Source organism: Rhagoletis pomonella, unplaced genomic scaffold, assembly GCF_013731165.1.
Source record: "Rhagoletis pomonella isolate Grant_MI unplaced genomic scaffold, Rhpom_1.0 Rhpom_scaffold_00007, whole genome shotgun sequence".
Lineage (NCBI taxonomy): Eukaryota > Metazoa > Arthropoda > Insecta > Diptera > Tephritidae > Rhagoletis > Rhagoletis pomonella.
Window position 1 is genome coordinate 48,096,081 of NW_023458561.1, and position 20,605 is coordinate 48,116,685.

Here is a 20,605-nt window from a genome sequence, read left to right on the forward strand (position 1 = left end):
TAGGACGCTTAAAATTTGACGGGGTTTCTTTCTCATAAAACAGAAAACATCTCTGGTTTGTTGTAGTGTGTGACTTTGTCAGCACTGTGAGTAGGCTTGTTAAATTGGGACAATATCAGTTTTACCCTAATTTTTTTTTTGGATGGGTCCAACTCCTTGCCAAAAATCTTAAAAAACTTGTTGGTTACTGGCATAGACAGAATTTCACCAATCAACTTTGGCGATTCTCTGAACTCCGTATACGCTATAAAAAGTTGTACCCACTGGATATCTAAAGGGATATCAAGTGATCGAATTGATGGACTTACTTAAATGCAGGTTTATAAATCAGATATTTTTCTTTAACATCGTTGTTAAAATATTTTAAATGTCACTAGAAGAGCGATTAAGGTGCATACTTAATAACAAATGTATGTCTTTACATAATATGTTATTTTTTATCATAGACGAAAATTAAAAAGAAAACAAATTATTGTTAGTCAAACATATGTATTTCCGGTATATCGGAGAATCTCGAAAGTTTTTAACCGTAACTCGAATAAATTAATGGCAAACCCGTAGCGCGATGATTTTTCCCTCAGCCCGTTGGCTTCTAGACCTGGAAATTTGTGAAGCATATATTTACCTTACTTATTTATGTACATAAATATGCTTCATAATAGATATGTGTATGCAAATGAGTGATGTATAAAAATTCTACAGCGGAATTTTATTTTCTGCTACGATTTTTCATGTCTGACAGGCCCAACGGACCTCAGATTCGGGTTAAAAGCACACACTACTTTTTTCTGTGTGCTATGTATATTATCTATGTATATACTAGCTATTATTCTGATATTTAGGTTTAACTGGAAATCTTATTTTAAGTATAAAAGCCAGAAAAAAATGCATTTACTGCCGTCAAACGCCGTTTTCTTGAATGGTAGGAAAGAATGCATTTTGGTAGGCAGCAAAAAAAGTTTTTCAGTGGTAACCCTGACCGCCGTACGCTGTGATATGTATATAAGTACGCCACAATAAATTTTTTAAACCCCTTTTCAATAAAACATAGACCGATTTGAAGGATGTAACTTCGTCAAATCCCGAAATGTTATCTCCGATAAATATGGGGCGTGGAATATTTCGCATACGCTACGCTATAACTATAAATATATATACTAGGCTGGGTCGATTTTGTATGGGGGAAAATGAAAGTCATTTGACCGTATTGTAATAGTAATATTATGATGTCTTAGGTCTAAGCCAATTGTTATTGGCCACGAAAGATTAATTTAAAACTTATCTTTAGCCCGCGCAATTGAATCAAATTGTATGAATTTTTAAAATTTAACTTTGGCTTTTAATATCTATGGTATGCATTAATTGTTATAAACAGGACGATATATCAAATTAAGGGTTATAAAATTTAGTATCTCACGTTCATTTATCATTTTTCAATAAGTCTACACTTTTTTAAGGTATTAAGATAAAACTTACAAAAACTATAATTTTCCTTTATTTATATAATTTTCAATTCTTCATTACTTCAGCAACCAAGTGAAAAATTCAAAAAAGTGAGACGAGATATATTTCAAACGTTCTAATGTTTTCGGATGTTTATATAATATTAAGTGGGTCATGGGCCGATTTGGTCAGTTTTCAAGATTGTGGTGAATGAAGTCAAACATGTATTGTCAAAGATTACGAATCGTTTGATAAGTTAATAGTAGTTTCAACTATATAAGTATTTACATACATTAACATAATACAATTAGGGTGAGAAACGCCCATTTTAAGTCCATTTATGCAGTCTTGAAAATTGTTCGCGGTCTCTAATTCTGCCGTTATATGAAAGTAGTGTTTAGATATACATAAATATTTTAGTTAATTCCATGATGTGAAAAAGTGACTGTAGGTAAATGCAATAGTATTTAACATATCCTGGGAAATCCTTTTGAGGACTCTCCAATTGGACGATATTGCTTTGCATTTAGCTTGAACGAAAAAAGTCACTCCCTGACACCCTTTTCTGGAATCCGGCTCTTTCATTTAAAAGTTATTTACACAATTTAAGAGACATTTTTTTTAGAAAAAAACTGGAGATCCACTGAAATTATTCCATATAACTTTGGTAAATGTTACTCGATCGGTACTTAATAATTACCAAATTGAAGGCGAGACTTAATGTTACCGATTTTTGATAATAATATGATTAAAATCGTTCAGATTACAAACAAATTATTTTAAAATAAAAAAAATTTTGAACAAAGTTTTTTGTTATTTTCTTAAATTTTTATATTATATGCATATTTTTATATTATATGCATAAACATAAGTAAACCAATTAGTGTTTCTAGAGGTTGTGCCTGTTCAGTGTTTCCATACCCATTTGCATAAACAAAATTTTTCCACGATTATGGAAAATATTGGCTTTTCTTTTAGAGTTACCGAAATTGTCCCTATATTTGCAAAAATTCGCAAACTATAGCTAATATTAAAAAGGATTAGAATATTTGGAACCAGCGACATGCCAGCACGCCAGCAATATTAAAGCTGTTCTTTACATCTTTTGACTATAATCCAGTGCTATTATCAAGAGAACAATTCAAATTTTATTGAAAACAGATAATCTTGAGATTAACGATAAGCTAAAGGGCTGCGAGAAATGAGATTTGGCTTTATCTTTTGCTTAAACGGATTCATTATCTAATAATATGCACCAAACCATTTTGCCGAACCCAGAATTTTCAACAAGAATTGGTCTTATTCGACTAGTGTGCTGTGGGTCACTTTTCGGTCGATGCGCGGGCTCTTACAACTAAAATAAAATACTAATATTTTGCAGGCTTGTTGTTGACTTCATGATACAATATATTTTCACTATTCCCAAGAAATTTGAGAAAAATTAGATTTTCGACCCGCCCTAATATATACGTTAGAGTTTAACGCATACTCTACACTGCTGAATCTTAAAGCAAAATTTCGATTACTGAAAATTGTTAAGGGCCAGCTTTCAGTGTCAGTTTAAACTAATTTGGTGGACCAATCTTAGCTTAAACTAGCCAGCTGGAACGTTCAAACTAAGTCTAAGGCATATTCAGATTAAACCATGCACTGAAATATTGGCCTTAAAGTAATAACACAGGGCGACACTTATTTTGATGCGGTAAATGTTAGAGTTGTTTTTGATAGACTTTTTTGTGCTGATTACGAATCCGTAAGTGTAAAGTTTTCATCAGGTCCAGATTTTGAGAAAAACGAGGTCGAAGTGTCAAAAAATCGCGTTTTTTTGCAATATTTGAACGCCTCTGGTACGGATAGAAACTTTATACTTACGGATTCGTAATAAACGTAAAAAGTTCTATCAAAAGCAGCTTTAAAATTTGCCGCACCAAAATTTTTTTCCATTTTTGTTGGCCTGTGTAATAGGTACATATGCCTGAAAAGATACAATGCCTCTAGATTAACATTTGCGTTCCACACTCAACACATTTCATTTTGCACCTTATAGGTTTAATGGCCTATTTTTAGGCACACCTTGAAGCTCAAGTTTTTTAAGAGCTAAATAATATTCAACCGCACCCAAAACCGTTAAGCAAGCGAAAATTAACTTCTAGAGATTTACGTTGGAACACCGATGTGCTTTCGTCACAATTTTATTGTTGTTGTGCCTGATAGTTTTCTAACTACGCTTTCTTATTGCACTTTATTATTCTATAGCCCGTTTCGCCTTCGCCATGAGTACGTAAATAGTATTATTTACTTACATACATACATCTTGGTGTGGCATGCACCATGTTGTGCGCTATGTAGTGGCATGTTACCGTTACTCTGTCGCACTCGCTGACAAAGTGATAACACAACTGTCACACTACACCACTCCACGTTAATGGTCCGAAAGCGAGCCGTACACCTACGCCCCCTGCCGCCATTCCGTTCATTGCGATCGAAGAGATAAATTCTAAGTGACAGTTGCATGTTTTTGCTACAGTTGTAGTTGAGCGGACAGACGAAGCGCGGTGTTGCATTTGGCGACTGAAATTGATTGCTGTGCTTTATGGTTTCAATGAAATGTGCAACAATTGCTGAACGGCGGCTCGTTATTGTTGTTATTCATTTGTGTTTTAAGTAAAACTAAATTCATTTGATTTTATTGCCAATTTTATTTTTAGTTGTTGTTTTTTTTTCATAGATAATGTTTTTGCTCGCGTTTTACATTTTAATTATTTGCAATTCATTTACGTTTTTATGGCTGTCAGCGCCGTCACCGCCAAACAGCCAATCGTTCGATTTTAAGTTTTGCATAACTTTGCTTAACTGTGACGGCATAAAATCGCAAAATCATTACACATTCGCCACAATTGTAGTTGTAGCTGCAGCTGTTGGCGCTTTGGCCATCTCGCAGGCGTTCATTGATCGTCGTTGGTCGGCGGCATTTATCGTTTATCGCCCGTTGCTTGCTTTGGAGTTTTATTGAAATTTCATGTTCATTGGACATTTCTCTATAATCATGCTAACTTCATTGACTGCAATGGACGCATAAAAGTACTCTATATGTGTACGTACTTGGGCATACATGCGTACGTTTGCTGACTTGAAAAAACAGGGTGTGACCAAAGTACCAGGACTTAATTTTTAAAGAGGCAGCTGAATATAATCTTGCCACAGAACAATAAAAGGCGAGAAAAATGTTTTGGAGGCTCCCAAGTCCCTATTTCTGAACCAGGGATCCCCTGACTGATTAAAAATATACGTTAAGGGTAGCAGCGATGGTAGTAGTTTAGGCAGTCGGTTACTCCAAGATTATTTGGTCTACAATCGATTGAAGTCCTTCTCTAGAGATCGCCGACTCCCTCTTTTGTGTGCGCCTACGGGCAGAAAGTAGCGGAAATACCACGATAAGAGCCGCGCGCAAAAGTCGTGCTACAGCCATGACGGTCCGCCCCGACTTCGGACTCAGTTAAAGCAGTTGGGCTCTGCGCTCACAGAGAGCCCATAGCTGAGCTGAGATGCTGATGTGAGCTGTAATGTATCATACTTTTGAGGATATCTGAAATTTTAGTGTAGAAGTTATTGCAGCACACATCAAGCTATAACTGAAAGTTAGACCCCAGTAAATTGATGAAGGAAGTTTAAACTCATTAATTTTCATCGAAAACTTCGGCAAAGTTAGGCTCACTTTTTATGTATAAGACCCTAAGCCTGCCCTTTAAATGATCTTTTTGCGGTATGAATATTTCTTAACTTTGTTTCAATTCAACCGATTTGCGATCAGTGTACAGCGTTAGACATAAGCATAGACCATTAGCCAGTGCTTCCTTGACTCTTGGCTTCATCGCTTTCTTTGTACGCTCTTTGCTTGTAGTGACTCCTGCCTTGAATGCATTTGCCGCAAGTACGCAAATTAGCTATAATTATGCAGATCTGCAACCAGTAGAAACCCGCATGTACCTATCATCGTTCGATTTTTGATCCTCGATGCGTTAATTGCCTTTGTAGCTGCCTGGGTCAACTTATCCCCTCCTTCCTTTGTCCGGCTGGGCTTGTTATTGTGTCGGTCGCAAATATTTACTGCGACTATGTATTGTGCGTTTTTGCCTTCAGAATCTGCTCGCTGAGCTTCACCATAGGTCAGTTCGAACAAGCATCTTTGCTTGGCAGTAGCAATATAATCGCTGTGTGGCCTAATCCGTTCATAGCGAAGTTGTCGCAGGAGAGCGATACAGCTTCTTTCATCGGTGTGTCGGTGGTAGTAGCCAATTTTCCCAACGATGTTTGCGCATCAGAAAAAGTTGCAAGAGGTCTGGTGTTGCTTTGTACCCGGACCAACCGCTCTTTGTACCTCTCTTGCATAGTGAGCACATGTCGCTCGTGCAAGCTTCCACTATCATCGTTAGCTACTGTGAGGACGGACATCCGCCTCCACCAAAACACTTTACCTTGGTCACCACCGTTTCCGTTGTCTGAACCCGCAAAACCGTTACCGCAACCCACAAAGAAATTTAACAGTGCTACTGACTCTTATTGATACTCTCACCACACGTTGTCGCCATACTGCCCAGCGATCCACTAGTGTATTCACTGACCGTCGACCGATACCCGCACCAGTTACCGTCACCAGCACGTTCCCACGACAGTCGGGTGTACGCAACCGGAACGACCCAGTACCTGGCCAAGGACTGTAACTCCAGCATCACCCGGAATTTGTATGCTGTTACAACACCACCGTCACCTACAAAAGTCGCCCCTTCTAAGCCGATAACGACACCACTCAGCGCTGCTCATCATCTCCGTCAGCTCTAATCGCTCTACAGTCTCTCTTGCTCAGTCGCTATTTAATTCGGAACTGTCAGTGGAAGCAAGAAAATTTTATAAAGTTGACTTTACTGTGTATTTTTTGACCACCCTGAAGTACATACGTACATAAATATATCTGCCTTTGCACTATTAAGTTTCGTTATTTTTGTTGTTATTCCTTGTGTTTAATTTCTTTCTTAGGACCAAGAACGCCCGTTGCATGTGACAGCTAGTCGCATTATTTATGGGTACACGCACCATTCAACAACGGTGCATCGCAATGAATCGACGCATTAAAACAACAACAACAACAATACCAAAAACAGCAATAAAAGCAACACACACACTCGCGATTTGCTCCCATTTGAAGTGCTTGAGATGCTCCAGAAAGTGCTCCACTTTGCGACAATCTTCACAACCTCCCAACGGATGCCATGGATGCTTTAATATTTGAGTTATCCATTCGATAGCGGTTAGCTAAAGTAGGCTGTGAGCGTTGTTGTTGCTGCTGTTGCTGTTGCTGTTGCTATTGCTGCCCGCCACCGTCACTGCACGAGGCTGTTAATTAGCTTTTGCTATGTCACTTGCTAGACGCAGCACACTCTGGTCACCTGCTCCTTCTCCTACTTCTAACTCCAGCTTCTTTTATGCCACTGTATGGTGAATGTTGGTATGTAATGGCCAGCAGCTCTGGCTTGCTACATGCGGATGCTGCACCAATTCTTTCAGTTATTTGATGTGTTTTGAATTTTTAAGTAGGCGACTTAATAGCCAGAAATGAATGGACAGGCCGACAGACAGACAGACAGACAGTCAGGCAGTCAGGCAGGCAGGCAGGTAGGCTGCTGCGATGTGATATGTGCGCTGGTTCGAGGAAACAAATGGTGTATGGTTGGGTGCTGGCAGAGGGGGTGGCAGTGCGGCTGTAATGCTGCTTGTGATTTGTGGTATTTGTTCTTATTTTTGTAGTTGTTACCATAGCCATTTCATTTGGCACATCCGCTGCTGCAGTGGCGGCGGTAATGGCTGCCGTGGTAGTGACTGTGACTGACGCTGTTGCTCTGGCTCATGTCAATCGTATTTTTTTTTATTAATTTTTTTTTTTCGTGTCAGCAGCCGGCCAACTTGAAGAGTTTGCACCGACACTTTGCCATCATCTTCTTCAACGTCGTCGCCGTCGTATGTTCATCGTTTGGCAATAAAAATTTGAATAGAAATTAATCTAATGTAGAACCGTTAGGCGTGCAAACTTGTTGCTTCGCTATTTTTCTCTCTATTTTATTTGCCATTTTGATTAGCTGACAAGAAAGAGGAGCAGCAAAGTGTAGTATGTATGCTGCTGCACCTCGAAAATGGTTTTTGTTGTTATTTGGTGTTGGTGATGTGCTTGTATTTGACTTTTGCTGTTGCTGCAAAACACCTATAAATAATGAAAAAACAAAAAAAAAATGCACTTCCGCATGTAGCATGCACCAGCACAGTTCATAGTCCGAGAGTCTGCGCCAATGCTGAGTAGCCTAGAATGTTCTTATAGCGGCCAACTGACCGTTGAACACTCTTTCGTCGACTCGCCTAGTAGGACGTCTGCCTTCTTGATTGCGCATGCAAATCCACGCTATCTCTGCAGTGCCGCTATATGGCGTGCCCGGTGTGTCATGCCACAGCTGCAGCGTTCAAATGACTTGTGGCTGGCGAGCATTGTGCGCTCTTAGCTCTTTTTGCAACTGCAATGATGATGAAAAGGATGTGCTGCTGCGTTGATGATTAGCATCTTCAAATAACACACGCTTACACACACACACACACACACTGAAGCAGGCCATACACGAGTGCCCCGTAGGAAATTGGAGCACGTAATAATGCCTTACCAGCAACTTGCACTTCACCCGGCGGCCCTTGGCGCTTCCCTACCGAACTTCCCTTACCTTAACAAAGGTGTGGCTGCGCTTTGGAATTATAAATTTTGGCGGCACTTTATTTTCCAACTTACAACGTAAGGCGTCATCGAAGGTGTTTATTCTGCGCTTTACCAATAGATGACATTGGTCACGATGACAATTTCGGTACTAAAAGCTGAAAGAAAACATGTATTTCCTCATAAGGTGCTTACCTATTTTCTCAGTGGGTGTAGGCAGGTGGATGTGATAAGGTGTAAGGCGAAGTAGTGGCAGTCATTTTTTTGATTTTTTCGAGCATGCGCGGCCATGATGGAAAGCTGTAGTCGATTTTTCGTATCTATATAAAAGTATATATTCGGATCATGTTTTATTGTTGCACTGCTATATGCTCAGCTGTTATGGCGTACATACTTATATAAATATAAGGCGTAATCAAAATATTTTTTTATATGGAAGAAAATGCCCAACACCCCCCCACAAAAAAAAATTCTAAAAAATCAACGGTAATTTCTAGCGAACGAAAATTGAACGGGCTACAAAACTGCATACTCGAAAATTTTCTAGAAACTCAGAATAAAAATTTGGAAATTTTGATGGAAATTGTTTCAATTTTTGTGAACTTTATATAAAGTGTGAAGCTTTGATTTTTATGGTTTATGTTATAGGATGAACTATATTTTTATAAATAATGAATGTAAAAAAATTTTGCATAAAAATAGTTGTGAATTTTATGTTATAACAGGGCGTACACTTACATTTGACACCGACTGTATATTAATTTCTTTACGTACGTATATGAGAATTTTAGGATGAATTTCGAGTATGCCAGTAAAAACTGTAAAATTGGAATTTCTTTTTTTGCAAATCATCGTCATCTTATAACCAACGTCTCGTTTGGTGGTACACTAGTTTCTTTACTCTAGATTCACCGTTTTATGTTAAAATTTTAAACTAAATAATTTAAACTTTTAAAATGAAAAAATCGGATATAAAAAATTACAAAATAGCTGCGACAGATATTCTGCATGTTGCAAGTTTTTTTTTTTCTAATTTGGTGGTACACACTATAAACTTTACAGGTATAGTGTATATAGAGCCCTAACCGCCAAAATAGCGTAAGCGACATTTTTTCAAAATTTTATTTTTGATGCAGAAATGCATCTAAATGCTCTAGGAATAGTTCTTTATCAAAAAGAAAATTTTGGAGAAAATGTCGCTTACGTTATTTTGGCGGTTAGGGCTCGATATGCAGTCGACTTTCATTGCTTCTAATACGAACATTATATTTGAAAATTTCCTAAAGTTATTAAAAAAATATGATTTTTACGGGTGGTAATGAAAAAATCAGTAACTTCTTTACTTTTTCGCCGAAATAAACATTTTAAGGCTGAAATCGTTCAAACCCTTTATTTCGTTTTTTATTTTCCTTGCTTCTAAAACTCCATTACCATTTTCCACATTTCTTCATTCTTAAGAGCATATGCGAAATTTTAGCGAATTTGTAGTACGGTTACTACTTTTGGCCGCAGCTTATATGGGGACTCCCACAGTGCGTTCTACAAGTGTAAAACGATTCTGTCAAGATTTAAAGCGTGACAGAGCTGTCACAGCCAAAATTAAATATGATTAAAGAAATCAGTATAGGGACCATCCTTTACAGTGACTGACAGAAGTATTTTGCACAGATTTTTTTTTTACGATACTCAAAATGTTGTTCATGGTAAATTGTTTTCGTAAAATTTTTATTAAACTATAGCTTCTGCAACAAAAACCATGTAAAAAAACTTGGAGAAAATTAAGGAAAATTCAAAGAATTTTTATCAACATTTCAGACTTGTTAACTAAATTTTGTTTACAAAAAAATCGAGCATGCGATTTGCAATAACTCTTTATTAGGGATTAGACAAGAATAGGAGAAAGGGGATTCTTTGAGCTTTGAGTTGGGCCATTATTGTAGGGGGCCATCGGTATGTATTCCTGAACATCATACGAAATCACTAGCTCAGATAAAATAAAATAAAATTAGAGAAAATAAAATTACATATAAATTAAAATTGAGGAGCTTATAATGTTACGCTCGTATAATTTTATTTAAATTTGCATAAATTTATAAAGATATGTTTATATTTATTTAGTTAAATTCCCAACATTAAACTAATCGTTTTTCGTCATCTTCACCCATCCGCTTCATGCATACAACAAAGACGTTATCTGTTATGCTAAGTCCTTCTATGCCGTGTTTGTACATTTTTAACAGTATTTTGTAGAATTTTCATATAAAAATGTATGCAAATACAAGCAGTCATGTAAATAAGGTTACTCATACGCCCTGAACAACCGGCAACAAAAATAAAATATGTACATACAAACAATCAGAAGAGAAACGAGAAAATCGGTTGATTGATATGCATGGATAAACAAAAACAAGGACAATACCTTCGTATTAAATATTTTCACGATTGCAACAACAAATGCTGCCCATGCTTGGAATTTGCATACAAAAGTGGCTGCGTTGAGTGTCCATTTAATGCAACAATGTTGCGCCTTAGGCTAGCTGCACACAAAAACGAAAGAAGAAAAATGTGCGCACGACACTAAAATTGTTTTTTTTTTTTTTTGAAGTAATGTGTGTGAATGGTCAATTGTTGCAAGCAAACACACATACGAATTCATGATTACATTGCAACTAATTTGAATGCGACATTTTGACTTCGATCGCCGGCGGTCCACTTGGCGCGGCGTCTACAATCAGCTGCCTGCGATGCGTTCCTTTGTTTTAGCAATAACAACAACAACAGCATACTATGCTAGTATTGCTTTTGCTGTTGCTGTTGTTGCGCGTTTTGCCGCTTGCTGCACACTTGCCGATTTATCATTTCCATGATTAATGAGGCAATTTCGCAAAATAATTGGAAAACATTTTTGTGCGCAACACCAACCACTGAGCGCAGTACGCTCGCATACACATGTACATGTACCTCCCATTCGCTGGTGCTTCTCTTCACTGCGCGCATTCTCTTCATTCGAGACGCATGTGTGTATGTATGTATGTAGTGGTGTCTAGTCTGTGCTCTCATTCTACACTTCATCACGGCAAGTGCAATGCATCGTCACAGCAAATTTGTGGTGTTGCAACCGCTGCTGCTGCCGTTGCTGCCCACCAGCTTTGCATCATTGCCTTCAGCTCGCTGCTCCTGTCGCGCTGTCTTCTCATGGGTCTTTCCTGTTTTTTCTTCTTTTCCGTTGTTTCTACGCGCTTTGCTTCGCTTTACATGCGTCGATTTTTATCGCTTCTCAGCTTTGCCGTTTCGCTGCACTTTGGTGCTTCTCCGTGCCCTCACCGCCTGCCGTCACAATTTCCGCTGCGTTGCACTGATCGCTCAAGATTAGTTCAAGCATGCGTGCGTAATCGAAGACGCACGATAAGGTCGCGTTGCAAATACAGCTATTTTTGTGTACCAACATGATAGGCATGAATGTATGTATGTATGTAGGTACAAGTGTAGATGGTTTTACAAGATGCTGAATTTTCGGTGCGAGTACTGTGTTCTCAAGACGATTAATTCCGGCAAGATGCGTTCTAATTCTAAATTTGTATTTTCGATATGTACCTACTTATATTGACATTGTAAATAGAATATTTTGCGATATTTCAATGATATATATATGTACACATAAATTTGCTATATCAATGTACATTAGACTGCATCGCTCCCCATACAAAAAAAAAACGGTACTGTTTTTCCATTGGAATTATAAAATCTATTATATTTTAAGACGTCCACCAAAATATTTCGAAAAAACTATTAAGATTTAAGTGAGCTGGACCGATTTGAAAATACCTCCAAAAATGGAGTTTTTTATGAATAAAAATAGTTTCTTAAAGATTTTTTTTGAAAAAATACCCTCAAATGACAAAACAACTTAGGCTTAAAATTATTTTTCCGAAATATTTTGGTGGACGTCTTAAAATATAATAAATTTTGTAATCCCGGCGGAAAAACCGCAACTTTTTTTGGTGATGCAGTCTAATGTACATACATATTTATGTATTTATCGGTTTTGGTAAAATAATTTTTTAATACAATTAGCGAAAGTGTTTTCTAAATTTTTGTGGAAAAACTTATCGATAGTTGTATTGATATATTTATCGGCATATTTATCGAAATATTTATCGGCATATTTATCGATACATTTATCGGAATATTTATCATTGTATTTAACGATATAATTATCGATATATTTATCGGAATATTTATTGAGAAATTTATCGAATTTATATTTTTATGTATCGATTTGGTATTAATCGATTTTAGTGAGATAGCTTTTCCATATAATTTAATTTCAATATTTTTTGATACCGACGTACATATATTATATGTATCGATTTTGTTGAAATATTCTACATATGCACGTATATAATTAGTGAATTTATCCATATGTTTCTTGGAACTCTCGTCGGTCTTCTAATCAATATTTGGTAAATATCTGTATCGATAGACACTACTTTGTATCCTTGTTCATATTTCTTCTCTAACTTATGCTAGGAAATTGGAAATAACTTACTTATAAACTTTTTGTACATTTGAAATTTCCAAAAAATTTTGGACGGGTAAACAATTTTTTGTTAATTTTTATGTTGGGAATAAATTTTTAATAAAAAATTGGGCATACACTGTGGACCATATAAAAGTGCCATTAGTATTGGTCATTTCAAAATGGGACATAAAGTCTTGTTCATTTTATAAACTAGACATAAATTTTAGTCATCTAGAAACTGGTCTGGAAATTGAAATGAAAATGCTTTTAAAATCGTTTGTCGTTGAAAAGTGGATATCAAATATAAATTCTCGAAGACGGAACACTGAAAACTAGGCAGTGGAATGGCCGAGTTTCCTCATTACCAAATATTTATGTCCGGCTGTTAAATTAATAAAAATTATATATGTATAAATATATAGTTTCCGTAAGACCAAACCAATTTGTGCAAATTTCACTCTAGAAAAGATTAATATCTATTCAGTTTTTAAAAGGTAAAAAAATGTTGCCTAGGTTTTAAATTATCAAAAACTTATTTGAAGTTTTTGAGCTGCAAAAAATTTTAAATTTTTTTTACTAGAATTTTGTGTCCAGTTTCAAAATTGCTAAGATGTCGTGTTTTCAAATAAAAAAATAATAATAACTTCCATTTTTTAAATGACGAATATTTAATGTCTAGTTTCTAAAGAACCAAAAATTCACCTTCACTTGTAAATTACTAGTTTTTAAAGAATCACAATTTTATTTATTTTTTTTTAATTACCAAAATTTTATGTGCTCTAATATATACTTTGAGTTTCAACGACCATCAATTTATGTGCAGTTTTTAAGTGGCAAACAATTTTGGCCTAGTTTTTAAATTACCAAAAGTTTATTTGAAGTTTTTAAGTTACAAAAAATGTTAAGCTTTTCACTAAAAATTTATGTCCAGTTTTCAAATTGCTAAAAATTTATGTCCATACTTTAATTGGCCGAAAATTAGGGTCAAGGTTTTTAAATTAACCGAAAATGTTTTCAAATTGCCAAAATGTATGTCCAGTTTTCAAATAGTCAAAGATTTATATCCAGTTTTTTTGTTACTAAAGATTAATTTCCACTTCTTGTTTTGAGCTCATTTCGTGTTTATATTTTCTCTTATTTTTTCCCCCAACCACACACTGTGCCACCCGAATCCCACACAACGAAATCGCCAATTTGCTTGCCTTGCGTTCGTTCGCCATGGCGCGCCAGTTCGAGTAACTGTACTTCAGCTGAAGCTTAGCGTAAGTAAGCGCCAAACTCGTGGCAGCTCCCAGAACGCGCAAGCAAACCGCGAACGAGGAGAAGGAAACGAGACGCATTGCGCGGCGTCGCGTCGATGATAGATATGGGAAGCGCATTAAATTGTTTATTAGTGAACGCATGGATGGACGATTTTGACCGCTGGGCAAGAAATTGAATACGGCGCAAAAAAAAAAATATTCACCAAAAAAAAGGATACTTAAGTACGCGGTTCAGTTTCGCAACAACCACAAATCAATGGCTAAATTTATGCGATCGCAGCGCGATGTATGCGCCTCGTGAATTATGGTTGCTTGCTTGTGGCAGCCAGTACCACAAATCTGCAACTGACCTGAGAAAAGTCTAAAATACGATCAGTAGACTACAGCCACCTCTACTAGTTATGTCTAGATCAAGCCTAAAAGGTGTTGATATATTAGCGTGCTGCCGTTATCGATCTCCTCGCAAAAGCGGCTGTGGCTGGCGGCCGAAGGTCAAAGTCGCACTGAATAAAAATACTAAAGACTAGTGAATGAGTGCCGCCGCAAAAGTCAAAGCGCCTGTCTGTTGCTGATTAACGCTGTTGCTGCCTGCCGCTCGCCGTTATTATCAATGATGCGATCTCGGCGAAGATCAGATAAATGGCGAGGCAGCAATGCAGCGAGCGATAGTTGGACTCACACATATCAGAACATGCCACAACAAACAAATACACGTTCTTATATATGTATGTATGTATGCCTTAAGCAGGGAGAAAAAATGCAATCAACAAAGATAAAAGAAATAAAAAGAAAAAAACAAATTCTTCATCCAACTTTGTTCTCATTTCCGCCAAACGTCTTACATTGTACGCTCAAATGTATGTGGCAGCGGACAAGTGACACCTAACAAGGCGCTGCAATGCCAATGCAGCGGCGCGCAAATGTTGCACGAATGTGCTCATGAATACAGTGGGGTATTGAGTAGTGAAGAGAGGGGGGATGACGTTTACTTTGGGTATAATAGCCAAGGCGATTGCGACTCTGATAGATGTGCGACCGCTGCGCGCTTACTAAAATTTTACCTCGTTTATTTGTGTTGTTGTTGTTGTTGTTGTTGCATTGAAATCAAATTCGTTACTCGCTGTGTGTTGCATATAAATTTCACAGATAACAGTAATAGTTAGAGTGTGCGCTATTTGTGAACTGTCCGCGCACTGTTCTCATATCCGTATCGCGTCGTCGCATGTTTTGTGGCACACAAATGATTTGCGTTGCTGATAGTTACTTGCAAAGCATCTCCGATGTTTCCCCAACTTATGTATATGTGTACATGCATACACATTCACACATACACGCATGTATTTGCATGCAGATGTGGCTCATCTATTCGATTTTGCTTTGGTTTTCAAAGCTCTGCCGTACGTCGTCCGTCGTCCGTCGTCCTCGTTGTGCTGTGGTATCGTGTTGTCCTCATTTAGCCTCACCGTTTGATGTGAATTTATCACAAAGCGACAGCGATAGAGAGTTGCTCTGATGCATGTGGTGATGTTGGCGATACTCAACTGGTGGGTGCATCTTGAAGAAGACAGCGCGGGATAATTTTAGCTTTGGGCTAGTTGATCGTCGTCGGCGTTTTCTACATGCGATTTGGAAACCCATAAAACCTAAGGATGCACTGACATTCTTTCCAACTGCATGAATTTGTTCTGAATGTTCTCCAAGTAGCAACGGCGATAATATTTTTCGAGTTTGATCTGGAACAAGATGTAAAAACATTTACTGTCCCGGATGAAATTGTGGAGTTCCGATAGTTTCATTATTGTTATCTCGGCTTGAGTCGTCTTGTCTGCAAAGGTAGACATTGCCTTAGGGAATATTGTATTGATTCCCCTTTCTCCTCATCCCGATAACTCCAGCAGAGAGAATTTTCTGGTACATACAAGCCATGGTTGGAAAATTTTTACTACAGATTTGTTCAACTTCGAAAGCACTCCGATCCGTTTATTGTTAAAACCTGGTCCATAGTCCATCTGCTATGGCTGTAGTATAATCGTAACTTTTCCTCGCTAGATCACAAATCGTTAAACGTAGTTATCCACTTTCACATCTGCATTTCCGAGCGGTGTCTAACCACCTCACCGGCTATTTTGTTCCACTCGATATTGCTATCTCCAGTAACCCAGCAACGTATGAGGTTAACTATCAAACGTATAGTGACTCTTTTATAGAGACTTACTAACTGGATCAATCTATGTCAATCAACCATTTTTGATTTGGATGAATTTTGGTCAGAAGTTCTGCTATAAAAACAATTTTTTTTTAGTTCAAAATTTCACAATTTCCCGGATTGTGACTCTTGAACGACTTTTCAACTAGTTTCAACCTAGCTTTTTGTAGTTAACTGAAAGTTATATATTTTATCGAAATTCTGCAAAAGCCAACTACAAGTAAGTTACTTTTTATCAATTGATTTTTTTCTGCAGGGAGTGACCTGAAAAATATTTTTGAAGAGGGTTAACACCTATTTGAAAATTCGAATTAAAATAAAGTATACACAGTTAGTATTTCTAAAGAAATAGTTATAGCAAACCCTTAGTTTAAAAGTATAACACTATATAAAAATGAAACGTTTTTAGGATAACTAAATAGTAGTTGATTAAAAAAAAAAAAATAATAATTTACTAACTTATGCGATGCAAAAAAATTTACACAGTTTTGCAAAGCTAACATGAATGAATTTGTCTGTTTATTACAACTTCATTTAAAAACCGCGACTACAGGCGGATTCGAGTTAGCCGGTGCGGCCTATTAAGCGGTCGAATCGCGAATATGTAAATCCAACTTAGAAAATGCAAAATAGACAACTTCAGAAACTGACACGTTATAGGCAATGAGTATCCAATCTTTTTACGTTGCTAATAAAATTTGATATTTTTCATCATCGTCATGTAATATATTTTCGTTTATACTGTTTTATCCATATTTTGTAATAAAAAATATACAAAAACCGGGTTTTTCAAATTTGGTAACCGGTACAAAAAACCGAGTTCGTTTTCGAAATTACCAACATATAATCTTTTTAGGAGTAAATAAAAGCTACATCCCAATAAAGATTGAATGACTCATTTGCTATTATCGTCAGATTCATTATTTTCATCTCATAGGAACTTAAAAAAAAAAAAAAAATCATCAGGGGGTTCCGATATACATAAATACTAAACAAGACATTATTGAAGATAAAAGGCAGATAATAGTATGGAACAATTTGCATCAGTTATAAGCTCCTCCTCTGACGACTTAAGTTCAGACACTGACACAAAATGCAATAAATTTATATTTTCGTTTTGTTGTCTTAATTTCAGGAAACTTTCGTTGCTTTCTGTAATATAATTGAAAATGTCAACGATAATTATGCCATATTTTACCTCAATAGCAAAAAGTAAAAAAACCGGGTTTTTTCAAAATTTGTAACCGGTACAAAAAAAACCGATTTCATTTTTGAAAATACCGGGATATACTCCTAGTTAAGTTCAACAAATTCTTACCACTATTTCTATTTTTGTCGTGAAGCTTTTTACATAAAGCCTGGCAAGTGGTTAAGCGATACCAACCTTAGGTATTTCGGAATTACTATGTCCTGTAAGATAGGCACTTTTGAGCCGCTGTAGGTCAGTGAGCAGTTTTGTAGCCCTATCGATATAAATTTTATTTATTTTTTTATTGAAAAAGTCGGCAGGCATTGAATTCAATTTAGCTGCTATTGACCCGTCAACGCCACCAATTAAGCTGTCAAAGTGTTTTCGATTAAAATTTTGACATACTTTAAATGAATTTTCACTCTCAAGTGAATTTGCGCTGTGGCTACGCTTCAGTGGCATGTTGCTGTGGGTAAGCTGCGCCTTTGAAAAAATAAACAAGCAGAGAAACAGAAAACGAAGGAAACTTAAAATTTGTGCCAATTTCGGGTTTCCTGCTGTTTACAATTTTACTGCAAATTAAAAAAAAAATACAAAGACTAAACCAGCAACTAACTTGAAAAAAAAACAGAGAAATACAATTTAAATATAAATAAGAAAATTCGAAAAATAATGAAAAACTAAAAATAAGTCTGTGTTTAAGTGTATTTACCCACTTACTCGTATTCACCGACACATGCAGCGCGCCATTTAGTTTTGCCTGACTGCGTACAGGTGTCGAGCGCGGCGGCTGCGCTTACAACCGTTATTTTTTGTTTCGTTTTTATTTTTTTTGATTGAATTTTAATTTACCACCATTTTTTAATTTTTTTTTTGCGTTTACTTAATTCTCATTTCTTGCTGCTGCAATCACAGGATCATGGGTGTTGCTCCGGCTGATTCGGTTGCACATTGTTTGTTACTGCCTGCTGCTGTTACTGCTGGTTGTGCTGCTGCTGCTGCTGCTGCTGTTATTGCTCCGTTTGCTAATCGATTTTGCGGCCAAATGTGTTATTATGCGAGAAAATTGCTGGTATACAGCGCAAATAACATAAATGTAAAAGCGAAAAAATAAGAATATGATTTTCGAAAATACATATCGTGTATGCACAAATAAGAGCAACAGCAGCAGCACCAATAATAACAACCAACAACAGCAATAACTGCGGGAGCAGCAACAGCAACAACGTAGGCAGCATAAAGTGGCATTAAATCGAATTGCATTTGTAATTCTGGTCGCGCAAATGCGAGCGTTGGAATGTTACAGCTGCAATTGTAGTAGCAACAACAACAACATCAACTATAACATACAGCAATAACAATTGACGTCAATGCGAGGCAATAAATAATAATTAGGAGGCCATTATTGCAACAGTCGGCCAACACGCCCCACATCCGCCGCAGCCGCAGCCGCAGCCGCAGCCGCAGCCCCACCTCGGTAGCCATTGCGCTCCGCTTACGCCTCCTTGCCACTTTGCTTGCTTGGATATAATATTTAAAATGTTAGTTGTTGCTGTTGTAATTGCTGCTACATTTTGTCATTCGTTGCGCGGTTGCCGAAAATACACTTGGCTGTAAATGGTGAAATTCTCCGTTCGACGTTCGTCGCTGCCGCCTGTACCGCCCACTTTCCGGCATTGGTTTGCCGCCGACTTGCCGCTATTACACTTGCCACATTTCCTGCTAACAATTCTAGGCATCCATTTCGTGTGCTCGCATTCTGTCCTTGTCAACGCGAGTACCAATTTTAAGTCTTATTAATGTCGCAAGTAGACGGGGGCAAATGTATATGTACACTCGTCTGATTTTCTACATATGCATGTAAGTATGTTGTAGTATTCGTTTAAATGTCCATTGCTAGCGACAAAAAACTGCTGGCGATATCATTAGTTGCATTTTCAAATGTTGCACGCCAACTGTCACTTATTGCCCGGAACGATTTCTATTGTTTGCAAATATTTTTAATAAATTTATGCAGTTAATTGAAAAATGTCTGACTCAAGCATTATTTTTAGCCTTAAATTCTTTACATGAAATAATTTAATTTTTTTTTTGGTTTTTAAATGACTAAAAACTGAATAAGTTAACAGCACAAAAGTCAGAAAAAATTGTATTTGCAAAATCCGCAGAAATATTTACTAAGCTAACTATAATTTTGATATTTAATATGTACCTGGAAATGGCATGAACCATTTTTGATAGTTCACGAAAATGTTATGGCATTTTTTTCTAGTGACAAAAATTTCGCAAAAAAGCGCACGAAGCAATCTCGAAACTAGGTTATCTTGTTATTACTAACACTCTGGCTGTACCTGTGCACTTAACTTGAAACTGAGTGCAAAAATTTCCGAATACCGGTAAATGTAAATAAAACCCAGTACTTTTAAGTATCTATTTGACACTTAATACTGAGTACTTTGCATCTATCCTGAGTACATATTTGATTGTGACTGCAACATAGTATTGAGTATTGAGTACTTTTGAGTTCTTTTAAGTGTTGAGTACTTTCGAGTTCTTCTGTGAGTGCTGAGTACCATTGATATCGATGTAGACATAGACAACAAAATACATTAGATAACGCCCAAGTTTCATCCTTTCTGGAATTTTTTCTTTGAAGTTTTACTTCTTCCTCGCGTAGAATCTACACGCACTCAATTTTTAATTATAGCTACAGCAATATGAAAGCTTAACTCAGCTCGGAACGGCATCGCTCGGCTCGGCTCCGCCTTCTGTGTGAACGTACCCTTACTCAATTGGCAGTCAAGAGCTAAAATGTTATTGTTTTTGAATTGAATTTGGATTTTCAGCTCTAAATTTAAATATGGAACAATTAACTTGAATTACCAAAAAAAAAACCTTTTATTGTTTTTACTTTCCTCAATAGAGTAATATTACGTTCAAATTGGCCCCATTTAACTTGTTAAATGAAAAAGAGCTTTTTGGAAAACACAATCGTCCACATTGAACATTTGGAGTTAACTTTGACGGTTGTTTGATTACCCATAAAAATTTGAAACAAAATCTTAACAATCAAGTTTTTGTGTTTCAATTTGTTTTATGCGAATGTCTGCTTCATGATATTAACGCATACGGATTACTTAGAGACTTCAAAATGTTTAGTTCGTTTGCACTATTTATCTCTGCGTACGATGAGACCTCATGGGAAATAACTAATTACCGCCTTGGCCTCTTTTTT

General features: G+C 36.8%; 1 protein-coding gene across 1 annotated transcript in view; it reads left to right on the plus strand.

Moving 5' to 3' along the window:
- LOC118742968 (protein grainyhead) overlaps positions 1-20,605 on the plus strand; it is a 305,196-nt gene that overhangs the window by 1,821 nt on the left and 282,770 nt on the right. The window lies entirely within an intron of this gene.